General features: G+C 49.6%; 1 protein-coding gene across 5 annotated transcripts in view; it reads left to right on the forward strand.

The window, feature by feature from the left end:
• The window catches only part of WDR25 (WD repeat domain 25), a 131498-nt gene that overhangs the window by 24304 nt on the left and 93943 nt on the right, over positions 1-13251 (forward strand). The window lies entirely within an intron of this gene.

Raw genomic sequence — 13251 nt, forward strand, 5'->3', positions numbered from 1 at the left:
CAGGTGAATTATTATTCTACCCCTCAGAAAGTGAAGGGAAAGCTTTCTATTTGTAACTTCTTCCCAAGTGCCCTGTGTCAAAAGGTAGTGACATCTGCCCTCCTGACTGACAGCCATTATTACCTCGGTATAATCACACAGCGTTCTGTCTTACGCCCAGAAGCTTTCCATCCATCATGTCGGGATGGACAACCTTTATTCAAGACAGTTTTTTTCTCCTTTCCTTTGTTATTACTTTTTCCCAAAAAAACAACCCTCTGATTTTTACAGGCCTGATCTGGGCAAGTGAGTGACTCACTTCTAGGCACGTTATTGCCACGGACGGGACGAGGCAGGTGAGCCGTTGTCAGGGACATGGAGTCCACATGTAGATCTGCACTCATCAGCTGAGACCCCGAGCAAGTCAGGCCAGCCCGGGCTTTAGTTTCCTGTTTGGAAAACATGAGAGTTCGACTGATCTCCAAGCCCTTTTAAGCTGAGTGGTTTTGTGATCTCCAAACTAACAGCTAAATGAGATAATGAGAGAATTACAGGTGTCACCCCAGCCCTTCCCACAGAGTTGCTAAAATGAGCTTTCCCAACTCAGAATTGGTTTTTCTTCCCATCCAACCTCCAGAGGAAGTCATTAAGCAGGAAAGTTACTAACACTTTGTGACCACTGTGAAACAAAATGCCAGGGGGATGAAACTCAGGCAGCAGCGCCTGGGGAGGCAACAAGGAGGACACCCTATGTTGTGAAGCTCCCTCCCTCTCTGAGGGCCTGAGAGCTTAGTTTCGCTGCATTTGTGACCTGTCCTGCCCAGCCCAGGGCTTCCATAGCACACGTGCCCAACATATGGTGGCTGGGGCTGATTCAACTTTCTCTTGTCGATCGAATCTCATCTCCCCTGTTTGGCTGTAAGCCTCCTCCAGAGGAAGAAGCCATTTTTCCTTACTTCATTAAAAACTTTTTTTTAAGAGTAGAAATACATGAATCTGGTACAAAATTCAAAAGAAATGAGTAAACTTTATTTTTTAAATTTTAAATAAATTGAAAAAAGTAGGCAATTAAAAAAAATTAAAAGAGACACAGGATGTACAGAGATAAATGGGTCTTCCTCCTCTCCGCCCTCATGCCCCCAGGCCCCCTGCCCCCAGGTCTGGAGGATGAGGGTTAGGGGCAGGGTTAGGGCCGCTGCTTATTCATCTCTGAATCCTAGGGAGCACCTGGCCCGGATGCAGGAAGCAGAACTGAGTTGGGCTCAGTCAAATTAGAACCACCTGGCTGCCTTTCCAACCGGAGCACTTGTGGCCAAATACTGAGGGAGTGGATTGGAGGCAAAAGCCTGAGGAATTACTGGGATCAGTGGGATTCCTGGAAGAAGCTAGTGGACTTGTCCTTGAGCTGTGGTTCGCTCCACCAGGGGCCCAGGGAAGGCCAGCAGCCTTTCTCTGGTTCCTTGTGAAGTGGGGCCAGAGCTACCCGACCTGCAGGGCTGCTTTAGCGTTAGCGAGACGGCAGCCCTGAGTGCTGCTGGGAGCTTGGCACAGTCATGGTAGCTCCTGGTTCCTTCCCTGTGCTTAAAATTCAAGATGGAGGGGGAATATGCATCATTTTGAAGTGATGATGTAAAATCAACGTGACGGTGTGATTCCATGAATAGATCGCCGAGTAACTCAACTTTTGAGGAGCCCATTTGTTGCCCAGGGTGAAGCTGGCTGGAATGAAGTGGAATTAGAATGGCAAGCCTCCTCTTCTAATTGAAACACACATAAAGTGCTTGGCCCTCAGACTTCTATCGAGATGATTGCAGCGATCAATATTCCAGTTTGCTTGGCTGGCAGCTTCCAGGGAATAAGAATGCATGATGGACCCAGGGGAGCACTGCCAAACGGAACATTAAGTTAATTCCTGTTGGCCTGGCTTCTGGCTTGCCTGATGAAGTGCCTTGAGCAGAAGGGGGCTGTGCTGGTGTGGACTTGGTCATGGGCTGTAGCTGGTATCACAGGAACTCGAGGGGGCTGGCTGCCCGAGACTGAACTTCGGTGGGATGACAGCTCCCACTTGCTGAGCTCCCACCGTGTTCCCAGCTCAGTGCTTGGCATCATACGCATGGCTGATGCTCCCGAATCTCTGTGATGTCGATGTCTCTCCCATCCTATAGTTGAGAACCGTGGGCCTCAGAGGGCCTGGGAGCGCGCTGCTAGCAGGTGGTGAAGTTGGGACTGGAGTCCGTGACTATTTACTTCCAAAGCTGTGTTTTTTCTACACTCTCATGCTGAATAAATCACATATTTAGATTCTCCCAAGGCTTTGAGGCTCCAGCTCAATCAGGACATGTGGGGCCAAGTTCAAAGCAAAAGATGGAGCAGGGAGGTTTGAAGTCCTCATTCTCATGATGATAGATGTGTCCCAGCACTGAGAGCTGGAGTGATTGGCTTTGGAGGCCGACTGGACTGTTGAGTATTGATGGAATGGGCTTGATGGAGGGGCATAGGACAGGTATGTTTCCTGTTCTTAGAACTCCGGGGAGGGGGTGTGGGACAATTCAGTGATGTAATAAGAACAGTGGAAGCAGCTGCTGTTTACTGAGCATTCACCATGTGCTAAATGGATAGCCCTCATTTTTTCAAGAGCTGCTTTTAGGTATTTCATCTTCATTTTGCAGTTGAGGAAATTGAGACTTAAGATGGTGGTGCCTGTATTTAGGGTGAAGAGCTGGGAACTGAGTGGGGAATGTACGTGTGGCAGCAGAGTGTATGGTACCAGGTCTCTCCCGGGTGGCTTGCCCAAGGTCACGCTGCTACCAGTGGCAGGGCTGGGATCCATGCTACCATCCAGGTTCACTCATCACTCCCCATCCCCAACCTCCACCCTGTTCATTTCCAGAACTAGTACCTGTCGTATGGACGCAGCCCTGGGACCCCTGATGGTTTCCATGCCCTTCTGGACCAAGTTCTTTTAAGGTCAGGTCTATGTCTTGCACTCCCTGTGCTCTATGATAGTGTGGGTGCTGGGTGAACATTTGTGTTGTAATCGAGTGAATGAGTGAATGAGGGGTACACCGTGGGGACAGAGAAAGAAGGGGCAGGCCCAGGGCGGTTGGGCAGACATGAAACATGATTTAAAGACTCGGCAGCAGAGCTGCAGATGGGTCCCCTGGTGACTCAGAATTGCCGTCTGGGGTGAGGGCTGCTGTGCAGGACCAGCGGTCTGGATGTGGGACGAGCCCGACTTGTTCAGGAAACCCCAAGGAGTTCGTTTTGTGGAGTCAGTAAGGTGGTGGCCTCGGTTTTGGAGTGGAGTGAGTTAAGCACGGAAGACAAAGTTTGCCGAAGTCCTTCCAGGGAAAGATCGATGCCTGGCTGAGCCTGCAGTTAACATCTTAATAGTAACCGAAGTTTCCGAGAGATCAGGTAATGATATATACACAGTGCTCAGACATTTAATTTGCTTTGTGTCCTATATTCCTGAAAAGCTTCTTTCAGATTCTTATTGATGTGCTCACATTTTGGGGGCTAATTGGTCTTCTTTGACATGAATAACCCCCCCTGTTTACTCTCAGGCCCACATACCTCTCATAGTCCAGGAAGCAATGGGGAAAAGCTTTTAATTCAAAGCCCTATTCATCTTCCCAGCTCAGGTAAGATGGGTATGGAAAGTCAGCTTGGCTTAAAGGAGCGAGGCTGGCCTCCTGGCCGGCAGTCGTGGGCGGGGCAGCTGGATGGGCTCCCCTGATTCCTTCTTCAGGGCATCCTTGTTGGAAGCTGGTGCGTTCCCAGGGCAGCTGTTGCTGGTGGCTGCTTATTATATGCAAATCAAAGAAACCCTCAGACCACATGTATCCTGGGAGCTCTGATTATTCTTTCTGGAGGCTTTGGAGGCAGCTGTCCCCTGAAGTGTAACATCAGTAAGAGCAGGACCACAATTCCACACTTTGGTTCCCTACTCAGCCCCAATGCCCAGTATTAGACTGAGTCTGGGTGCCAGAGAGTGGAGTGGGGACAGAGATGTGGCCAGCCCCTCTCCTGAGAGTGCATGGAACCTGGCAAATGTCCAGAGAATTGCAATAAGATGGGCTGGATGGAGGACCCTTGGCTGGTGTAAACCAGGTGTCAGGGAGCAAAGAGGAAGAGAGCTGGCCCTGATGGGGGGTGGGAGGTGGAAGAGGACACGTGAGCAGGCCCTAGGGGTCAGGAGGTGGTGGGGTGGGAGAGGGCCGTGGGTGCCGAACACAGATGCCTGCATTCAGTGCAGCTGAGGGCCGTGGGTGCCAAACACAGATGCCTGCATTCAGGTGCTGGGAGGGAGCTAGGGTTGGGAGCCGTGGACATGGTAATGGCCTGTAGCGGGATCGGGGCTTTGTGTGGCATGTGGGTGGATCTCGAGTTTTTCCTGTAGGAATGGGGAACCGTGGACAGTTCGTGAACTGGTGTGAATGGAATTGGAGGGAACCCCCTTGGGGAGTCGTCTCCTGAGGCCCCTGTGATAATCTAGGCCCTGAAGACAGAGCAGACAGGATGGGGTTGTATTAATCCCGGCTTCAGATAGCTTTGCTGCATCCTTTCTTGTAGGGCTCTTCTCCTTTACTGTAGACCCAAGATTAAAGTATAAATGTAATTAAAATTTAGGGGCTTAAAAACACCTGCATTTACTGAAGCCTTACTTGTATATATATTGAATTCCAATTATTTCTCGGCCCTGTGTGGTGGGTGTTAAGGGTGAAGAAACTGGAGGTGTGGGAAGGTCAAGGTCGCTATGGAAGAAGGTTCCACAGAGCCCTCATCCCCCTCACTGCCATCTCTTTTCCTTCCGGTGCCGCCCCGCCTCCCCTCCGCCCCCAGTCTCCAAAGCCGGAGGCAAACGGGGTGATGAGTGTTTACGCAGGCCTGTTCAGGACTCAGTGACGCAGCGGAGAGCAGAGCGCTGGGTGACTCATCAGACCTTTCCAGACACCATGGTATTTTGCTGCTCTAAAGGGACGAGAGCAATTAGCAGTTAACGCTGGCAGATGACGCTGGAAGGGGACGAAAACCTTCCCAGCTTGTCTTTCCTGTGCCTTGTTTGTTTTGTTTTTAAAGCTATGTGAATTATTTTCTTTTTAATAATGTTTGTTTTCTTCTGATTATTAAAATAATGTATGCTTATCGTAGAAAATACATAAATGCATTAAATAGGAAATAAAATGCATGAATTATTTTTCCATTACAGTCTCATTAAGAATGTTTTGCTTGTGCAAAGGAAATTTGGAGCACTAGGCTTATTTTATTTGAGGGGCCTGTCGAGATAGCTCAGATCATTGGTTTGCAGCCTGTGTTTTGGGGGCTCCGAGGGCTTCATGGAAATTTTTGGAGGGCTGCCCCTGGGGAGGGTGAGCTGGGGGAGGCTCAAGAACCACCTCCTCAGCCCCCATGGCTCTGGGTTATCTGTCTCATGACTGGGCTTCCTCATGTGGGTGCCTTTAAGCAAACGGCTCGGTGGCTTATCAGGTTGAGGACTCAGTGATCCGGGCCCAGACTGTCATTTCACAAGTGAAGAGTCTGAGGCCACTGGGAAATGTGTCTGGCCTAAGGTGACATGGAGGCTTGGGGCTGGTCTTCGTGCTTTCTGACTCTGCATTGCTTTTTGGAATATGAATCTGTTAGCAGTATTGGCAGTCAGGCTTGTCACAAGCCATGTCACCGTGCGGAGACCCCCAAGAGGCCCATCGAGGGTCTCTAAAGGGCGTGCTTTCGAGGGAAGGGGAGATCTCAGAGCAGCTGGCACTTGAAAAGATGAAAAGTAAAAGCCCATCATTGCTGTTAGACTCACAAAGGAGGAGAAATTGCTCTGGGTGATCCCTGGTTGTATGAATAATGAGAAGAAATTAAGCAAAGGCCGTGTTTCCTGACACTGATATATTAGAACATGGAGTAACTTTCTACAGGAAATTGGAACAGGGATCCCTTTAAATTGAATTTGAAGCTGTGAATAGCAAGCCTACATTGGCCCTCGTGTCCTAATGCAAGTTAAGTAAGCAGTTTCCCGGGTAAGAGTTAAGTACTTTAGGGATACAGGTTAATGTCGAGGCCAACATGGCGCAAGCTAATAAATTGCCTCTCCTGTGTATTGTCTATGGAGACGCAAAAGAGTAATTTGCTTCCCGCAGAGCTGTGCCAGAATTCTCATACTTATTTTATTAGATTTTTGGCCCAATACATTTGTTCCCTCTCATTGGTTTTGTTGATAATAATTACCCACCCCCCTTCCATCTCCCCATGGATCTCTTTCGATTTTAATTGTTTGCAGTAGCCGAAAAAGTTTACCGTTTTAGAAAATAAGTGTTTTAAAATAAGAACGCTCTTGGCCAGAGCCCTTCTGAGTTTCCAAGGGGAGATAGTTAAAGCTTTATTTTAAAAGTGATTTGGGGGAATAGCAGCCACTGAGATCAGGAAAAAGAGCTGCCTCCACCAGACATGTCAGTTCCAATCCCTGGCCTCAGGGGGCTCCCTGGGTACTTTCCAGGATCTGGATGTGCTCTGGGGCCTCGCGGGAGGATGGAGGCCGGGCCCAGGGAAAGGACGGTGCTAACAGCAGCCACTGCTCACTGCGGGGCTGCGGGTGCCAGACACCACGCTGGCTGCTGTACCTAGCTCACAGCCTAATAAATTCATTCATTAACAAGGTAATTATAAATTGCAAAGTGCTGTTTACCGGGAAATAGAGAAAAATGGCTAGTGGGTTGGGGAGAACCCGTGGAGGGATAATGTGCAGGCTGAGGCTGGGAACGTGTGAAGGACTCGGGAACGAGACGGGAGGGGGCAGAGCACGCAAAGCCGCCAGGTGCACAGGGGTAGGGGATGAGGGGGTGGGGTTGGTGTGGCAAGGAGGGCGCACAAGGCCAGGCTTGTCCCCAGGTTGTCCTTAGAGAAGGAGGTATTTGCTTTATAATTGAGTCTGTAGAAGTTTCTCAAATTACAGGACACTGTCTTAATTTTGGACTACAAAGTTTAAGCAGATCTTGTGGTGTTGTGTCCATCACCTCATTTGTTCCCACCGTTTGCCTGTCACACACCTGATCTTTGGTAAACCCGTTAGCTAGCGGTAAACATGTCTGTGAGGGCCATGTTGCTCTGTGCTGGGTTTGGATCCCAGTTTCCTAGCTCTGTGGTGTTGGGTGAGCAGTGGCACGGTGTCTCAGTTTCCCCACCTGTAAAGTAGAGGAGATAGTACAGGGGTCTCAGTTCACAGCATCCTTGGGGTCACGGTAATGTTGCTCACATTTCTCAGGCCAGCGCAAACACCTCTGCAGTCCTGTCACTAAGGAGTTAGGGCCGAACAACTTAGTAAGTATTTGTGTCCTCACAGCTTGGCACCTGTCAGACACGCACCTGTACTCAAATGTCAGGCAGGTTGGGCATTGCCACCCTGACTTCCTGTTCCATGTTGATCGTCACGTGATACTTTCTTTTTATTACAGAACCTTTGAAAAGGCAGCTTTGCACAGATATGACATCATCTGTAGAATGTAGAAATGCAGAATGACCTGATGTTGAAACGCTTCAGTACTTTAGCTAGCCGTCTGAACGGTACCAATGGACTCTACTGTGTTTCCTTTAAAAAGTTAACATATCTCTCGGCGCCCCTGTGAGTTTGCTGGGGTGCCCCGGGGTGCCTAGGTGCACAATTTGGGAGCGATAGTGATATTTGCCACTTGCGATTTTGTGAAGATAAAAGCGGTGTTCAGTGTGGTTGCTTAGGTGCTTAGTAACCATTGGATTCCCTGTTTAGACGCACGTGAAAACGTGTCCTTTGAGTGGGGAGGACCCTGATCTTGATGTCTGGGGAGAGTGGGTGACAGTGGAATAATACAGCATTTCTGCATTTGTCATAGTAGTATAGGTGATCCTAAATATGCACGTGCATGTAAGTTAATAAATTAAATAGAAATATAGATGCTTGATTCTTTCCTCAACATCTCTGTAAGTATATATATTCAAGACAGCCTTTAACCTTTTTGTTTTGTTTGTAATCTCGTTGGGAAAGTGAGCGTAGTCCCTGTGGTTTGCCTTCGGACTGGGATATTAGTGAGGCGAAGAGTAGTTTGAGTTGAGGTTGGTGAGTTAGGCAGGGACCAGATTGTGAGAGGCCTCAAAGGCCTTAGGATTTTATATATAATGAAGTGGAAAGCTTTTACATTTTTAAAAAAGTGAATTAACTGTAATAAGGTGCAATTTACATATAGTAAAGCACACCCATTTTAAGTGTGCTGCTGGATGAGTTTTGACAAATCTTGTGCAATCATCCACCCCTTGCCCACCATCAAAATACAGAACATTTTCACCACCCAGAAAGTTCCTAGTATTCCTTATCAGTCAGCCCCTTCCCTCTGACCCCAGCCCCAGCTACCACTGATCTGCTTTCTGTCATTATAGATTGGTTTTGCCTATTCTAGAATTTCACATAAATGGAATTATGCAGCGTTTCATCTCTTGTGTCTGGCTTCTCTCACCTGATGCAATGTTTTTGAGGTTTATCTGCATTGCTGTGTGTGCCAGGAGTTCACACCTATTTTTGAATTATTATTGTGGTATTTTCAGTTTACAGCATTGTGTCAATTTCTGGTGCACAGCATAAGGTTTCAATCATAGTTCATTCCTTTTTATTGATGAATAGTATTCCGTTGGATGAAAGGCCACGGGTCGTTTGCCCACTCTTTTGTTGAGAGCATTTGGTTTGTTTCCAGCTTGGGGCTCTTAGAGGTGGTCTTTTTATGAACATTTGTGTGGACGTCTGTTTTCATTTCGCTTAAGTAACTATCTAGAAGTGGAACTCCTGGATTGCATGGTCATTGTACGTTCAACTTTGTGAGAAACCACCTATTTTGAGCAGGGATGTGACACCACTTTGTTTCCATCTTTAAAAGGTCGCTGTGTTTCTGAATGGGGAGCATATCACGAAGGGGCTAGAAGCAGGGAGAGCAGTGAATTACTCGAGTTACATCACTCGTGTCAAAAGAGCGAGGCCAGTGACTGGATGGGGTGCCGGGACTCTGGGGGGTGCCTGGCTCGGAGGGATGACTGGGGGACAGGATGGCTTGAATGGTGCAAGGAGTTGAAGAGGGTTCCAGGTGCGACGTACAGAACTGAGAAGACCCAGGAGGCTTTGGGCCTGTTACTTTATTTTCTGAGGCTTTCTTCTGTTCTGTCCAGTGGGATCAACAAGTGAATGTTAGATTTGTTTTCTAAACAAACGAGAAGGGGAGGAGATACCTCGGATGGGCAAGGGCAGCCTAAAGGTGTATGTGCGTGGGCAGGTGGGAGGCACACTGGTCACATGTGCGTCATGCCCTTTGGGAGGCGATTCCTGAGTCTCTCATGTTTCTGCAGTCTTCTGAGCAAAGCCCTGAACAGCTCCTTTACTCTGGCCTATCCTCACATGGATGTTTGTTTAGGAAGTAGCTTTGGAAGAGAGAGGTAGTGTCTGTTTGGAGATTTGCCTGTCTCTGCACTCATGGGACAGGACCGCTGGCGTCTGTCCCCCGGGAGCAGAGCAGTGCTGGCCACTGACTGGGCTCCTCTCTTCCAGCAGACGCTTAGGCTTACATGTGGGACTCGTTCCCTGATAGGCACGAGCTACTTGACTTGAACTGAAGGGTAAATGCCAAGATACACGCCCCAGGGTCTGAGAGGCCCTTGCTGACCCAGGGGTAAGATCCGGGCTGATGGTTTAGGAGTCACTTTTTTCCTGAAAACCAGTGACTGGGCAGCATTATTTAATCTTGGAGGAACAAGACTCTGTAGGGACAGCCCAACTACCCAAGGTCGGGGGCGAGCCTCGGGGAGCCAAGCCTGGACCCCCGCCCCTCTCCTTTCCCTGTGGGCCTAGGGCATCTGGCTACCTCACACCAGGGCCTGGTGGGTTCCTCTGCTCAGTTACCCAGAGGCATCTCCTGTGCCAGGCCTGGGCCGACACCAGCCAAAGGAGGAAGAGGCCACACCCAGAGGAGCTCCTTAGCTGGACACTTAGCACGTGGCAGGGCCTTCGAGTTCCCCAGTGTCTCCCATCACCCAGCGCTTTGGGGAGACAGGGTACCTTGGGACCGCACAGCTGGAGCTGGAGTAGGAGCTGGGTTTGGGTGACCGCCCCCTCCCCGAAAGGCCGGAGCAGCCAGGCTGTTGCTCCAGCTGCCTGGCCCTGCCCGGAGGCTGCTGTGAGCACGTCCTCCTGCAGGGATGGAGAGCTGCCTGAGCATTACCTCGCTCTGCGGATAGGGGAGCTAGAGACCAAGCCTTGTGCTGGCTGACGGCCCGGAGCCAGGAACCAGCCTTCACCTTGACGCTGCCTGCTGTGTCTGTGTGACGGACAGAGCCGCCACTGCATTTTCCACCAGACTTCTCTGGGACAGCGGTGACCCTGAGCTGTTACTGGCCACTGCCATCCACCTTCCGTCGCCTCTGTTGCGCTGCCCTTCTCCCCGTGCTGGGCCTGGACACTTAAACTCCAGGCACGCACTTTTAGGTTGACGTGCAGCTCTCATGTCCTGCCTTCTCACTGCCTGTGATTTTGTGTGTCGCACACATAATGACACCCTGCCCTCACTTTCCCACCTCTGTGCATCTGTTAAAAATGATTCCTTTACAGCCACGTGTGTAAAGGACAGGGTGTGTGCCAAGGTGGGTTTATGTGACAGCCCTAGGGGTCACCTGTGGGCCACACTGAGTCAGGGGAAGTCCCCTCCCCGCTAGGGGCCGGGGAGTGGTCCCTACCCTCACGTGAATCCCATGGCTTCCCCTCTGTTTTCTTACTTGGGATGCTGGCCTTGAAGTGTCACGTTCTAGGAGAGTTCTGTCTCCCCTCACCGCAGGGGCTGTCTCTCTCTGGCTTCCTGGGGTCTCGCCTCTTTTCTGACAGCCTCTCACTCCCTTCTCCTGCTGTCTGCCCTATAATGTGATAGCCTTCTCAGGGAGTCTTCAAATGAACAGTTTTTAGAATTGTCGAAAGCTCTGTTGGAAAACAGAAAAGGCTATTTCATGGGAAGATGATGACCTTATTAACTATAATTAGGCAATTCACAGAGGTTTCCAATATAGTCCAGCATCTTGCCTTGTTGAAACGGGGGGAAATTCTGTGGTAATGTCTTTGGGAATGTAATAGTCTTTAACACATTATCAGTTTAATTTCTTCTAGAAGGTTTGGCAGCCTGGTGTTTTCATTTAGAAAGCCGAGGTATAGTTTTACAGTCATCCACATTAATATAATAATTATAATTTTGAGCAAGTAATTTCAGACACTGACATCAAGAGTTGTTTTTATAGCTGGAGGAGGATCTCAGGTTAGGAGATGGAACCTCACAACTAATCTCCCGCGAACGGCGTGACATTGCACATGTAGGCGGGTCACATCTCCGGACTAGGCTTTGTATTTTGAGCCGCGGATGTAAGTGCTCAGAAATTCTTCCTGTGCTCGGTCCTCAGAGAATGTGTGTATTTGAAGTTAACGAGAAACTTTCTTTTCTAGAGAGTTTTGCGGACATGAGCCCATGCTCTGAAATTTCCTGAGTTCTTTGTAGCCGGTCGCCCCGTGCCCTGAGGTTGTAAGAGGAGCACCTGGCAGTGGGTAGCACCCACTGGGTCCCACGAGAGCCCCCCCTCACTGGGCTGGGCTGCTTGGACCTTCTGAGCAAGAAGGCTGTTGCTGCCTCCTCCCACCCCCCGCACATGGCATCAGGCCCCGGGTGCCCCCTTCCTTCTCCTCCTTGTGCTGGCTTGGCCGTCCCTGCCCACAACAAATGATTTGGGTTTTACATTTTACCTTTCCCTCATGAACAGAGTTTTTGCAATTCTGTAGGCATTATTCACGTGTCATTTTGGATCCTGTTTCTAAAGCTTAATGTCTCTCGCTGTTTTTACAGCCTTCAAAATAGTCATCTTCCTTCATGCGGTTGTACCACAATTTACTAAATTGTGTCCCTATTGCTGAACATTGAGGTTTGTTCCAGCAGGTTTTTTATTGTTGTTTTATAGGCAAGGCTGCAATGATCATCTTTATGTACGTAATATTTAGCTTCTGTGTAGTTGTTTTTTTAGGCTTGATTCGTAGGGCTGGAATTACTAGCCAAGACTCAGATCAACTTAAAAAAAAAAAAAAAGAACTTTCTTCTGATGGGAAACATATCTGGAAACTAGGAAAAGGTAGAAAAAGGAAAGTAAAGATGGGCCAGTTGTCCCCTCCTGCGGTGTTCCCCACCGTATCAGTGCGGGGTGCATGAGGCTGCAGGTAACAGGAGGCCCGCCCCGTGGCCTGACCAGGTGGAGGTGTGTGTCTCAGGGACATGATGTTGGAGGAGAGTGCGTGGCTGGGTCACGGCTGTGGCTGTGCCACTGGGCGCTCTGGCTGTCCTCCTTCTGCCCCCCGGCCCCGGGGGCACTGGCCTTCATCCACATCACCCTCCTCTTCCTCCTCTTGGTTCCCCCCTCACCACAGCCTTTTCCACCCCTGGATGGGCCTTTTTATTTCTGCCTGCTTCGGGTCTTCAGACAGAGTGTCTCCAGCACTTGCGTTGTTGTAATGAGGTGTTTGCTCCTTTTTTCTGCACATCCTGCATTTGCAACTGCCTGTGTTTGTGGCATGCCATTTGGCTAAAGCTGAAATCTTCGCAGCATCCCAGCAGAGAAGGGAGAACAGTGCACCTCCGGACTAGGGAGAGGCCCGTCTTTCTTGTTAGCGGGATTGTCTTTGGTCCTGTGTTTGTAGGCCTGCCAAGTCCCTTGGGTTAGCGCCGCTTCTTTGCTCTCTGCCTGGTTCCTGTGCACCAGGGGAGGGAGTGCAGTCTTCCGGGGGCCTCTTGGTTCCTGTGGTCAGTCTGGAGAAGGGAAGTCTGCTGAGCACCCACTGCGTGCACTGGGCGATTGTGAGCATAGCCCTTGCCTCAGGGAGCTCCCCAGAGATGGGAGGAAACCAGCAGGAATGCCAGCCCACGGTCAGCATCGTGTAAACCAAGCCGAGCGGCACAGACATGAGTGATTTGTGACCTGCTCTAATCCTACAGAGAATAAAAGAGAATAAAAGACTCCCATGGACCCGCCACCAGATTTCATAGTTACTAACATCTTGTTATATTTGTATTGGGCCCTCTTTTTGTTCTGTAAGAAGTGAAATATTGCAGATGTAGCTAAAGCCCTGCTTCCTTGCCTCCCTGGCAGCAGCCGCTCTCCGGAGGTTGGTGGATTTTCTTTTGAACGCTTATTGCATCTGCTTATCCATAAATAATATGTAATATTGGCTTTGTA

The sequence above is a fragment of the Camelus dromedarius genome, chromosome 5 (genome assembly GCF_036321535.1).
Source record: "Camelus dromedarius isolate mCamDro1 chromosome 5, mCamDro1.pat, whole genome shotgun sequence".
Taxonomy (NCBI): Eukaryota; Metazoa; Chordata; class Mammalia; order Artiodactyla; family Camelidae; genus Camelus; species Camelus dromedarius.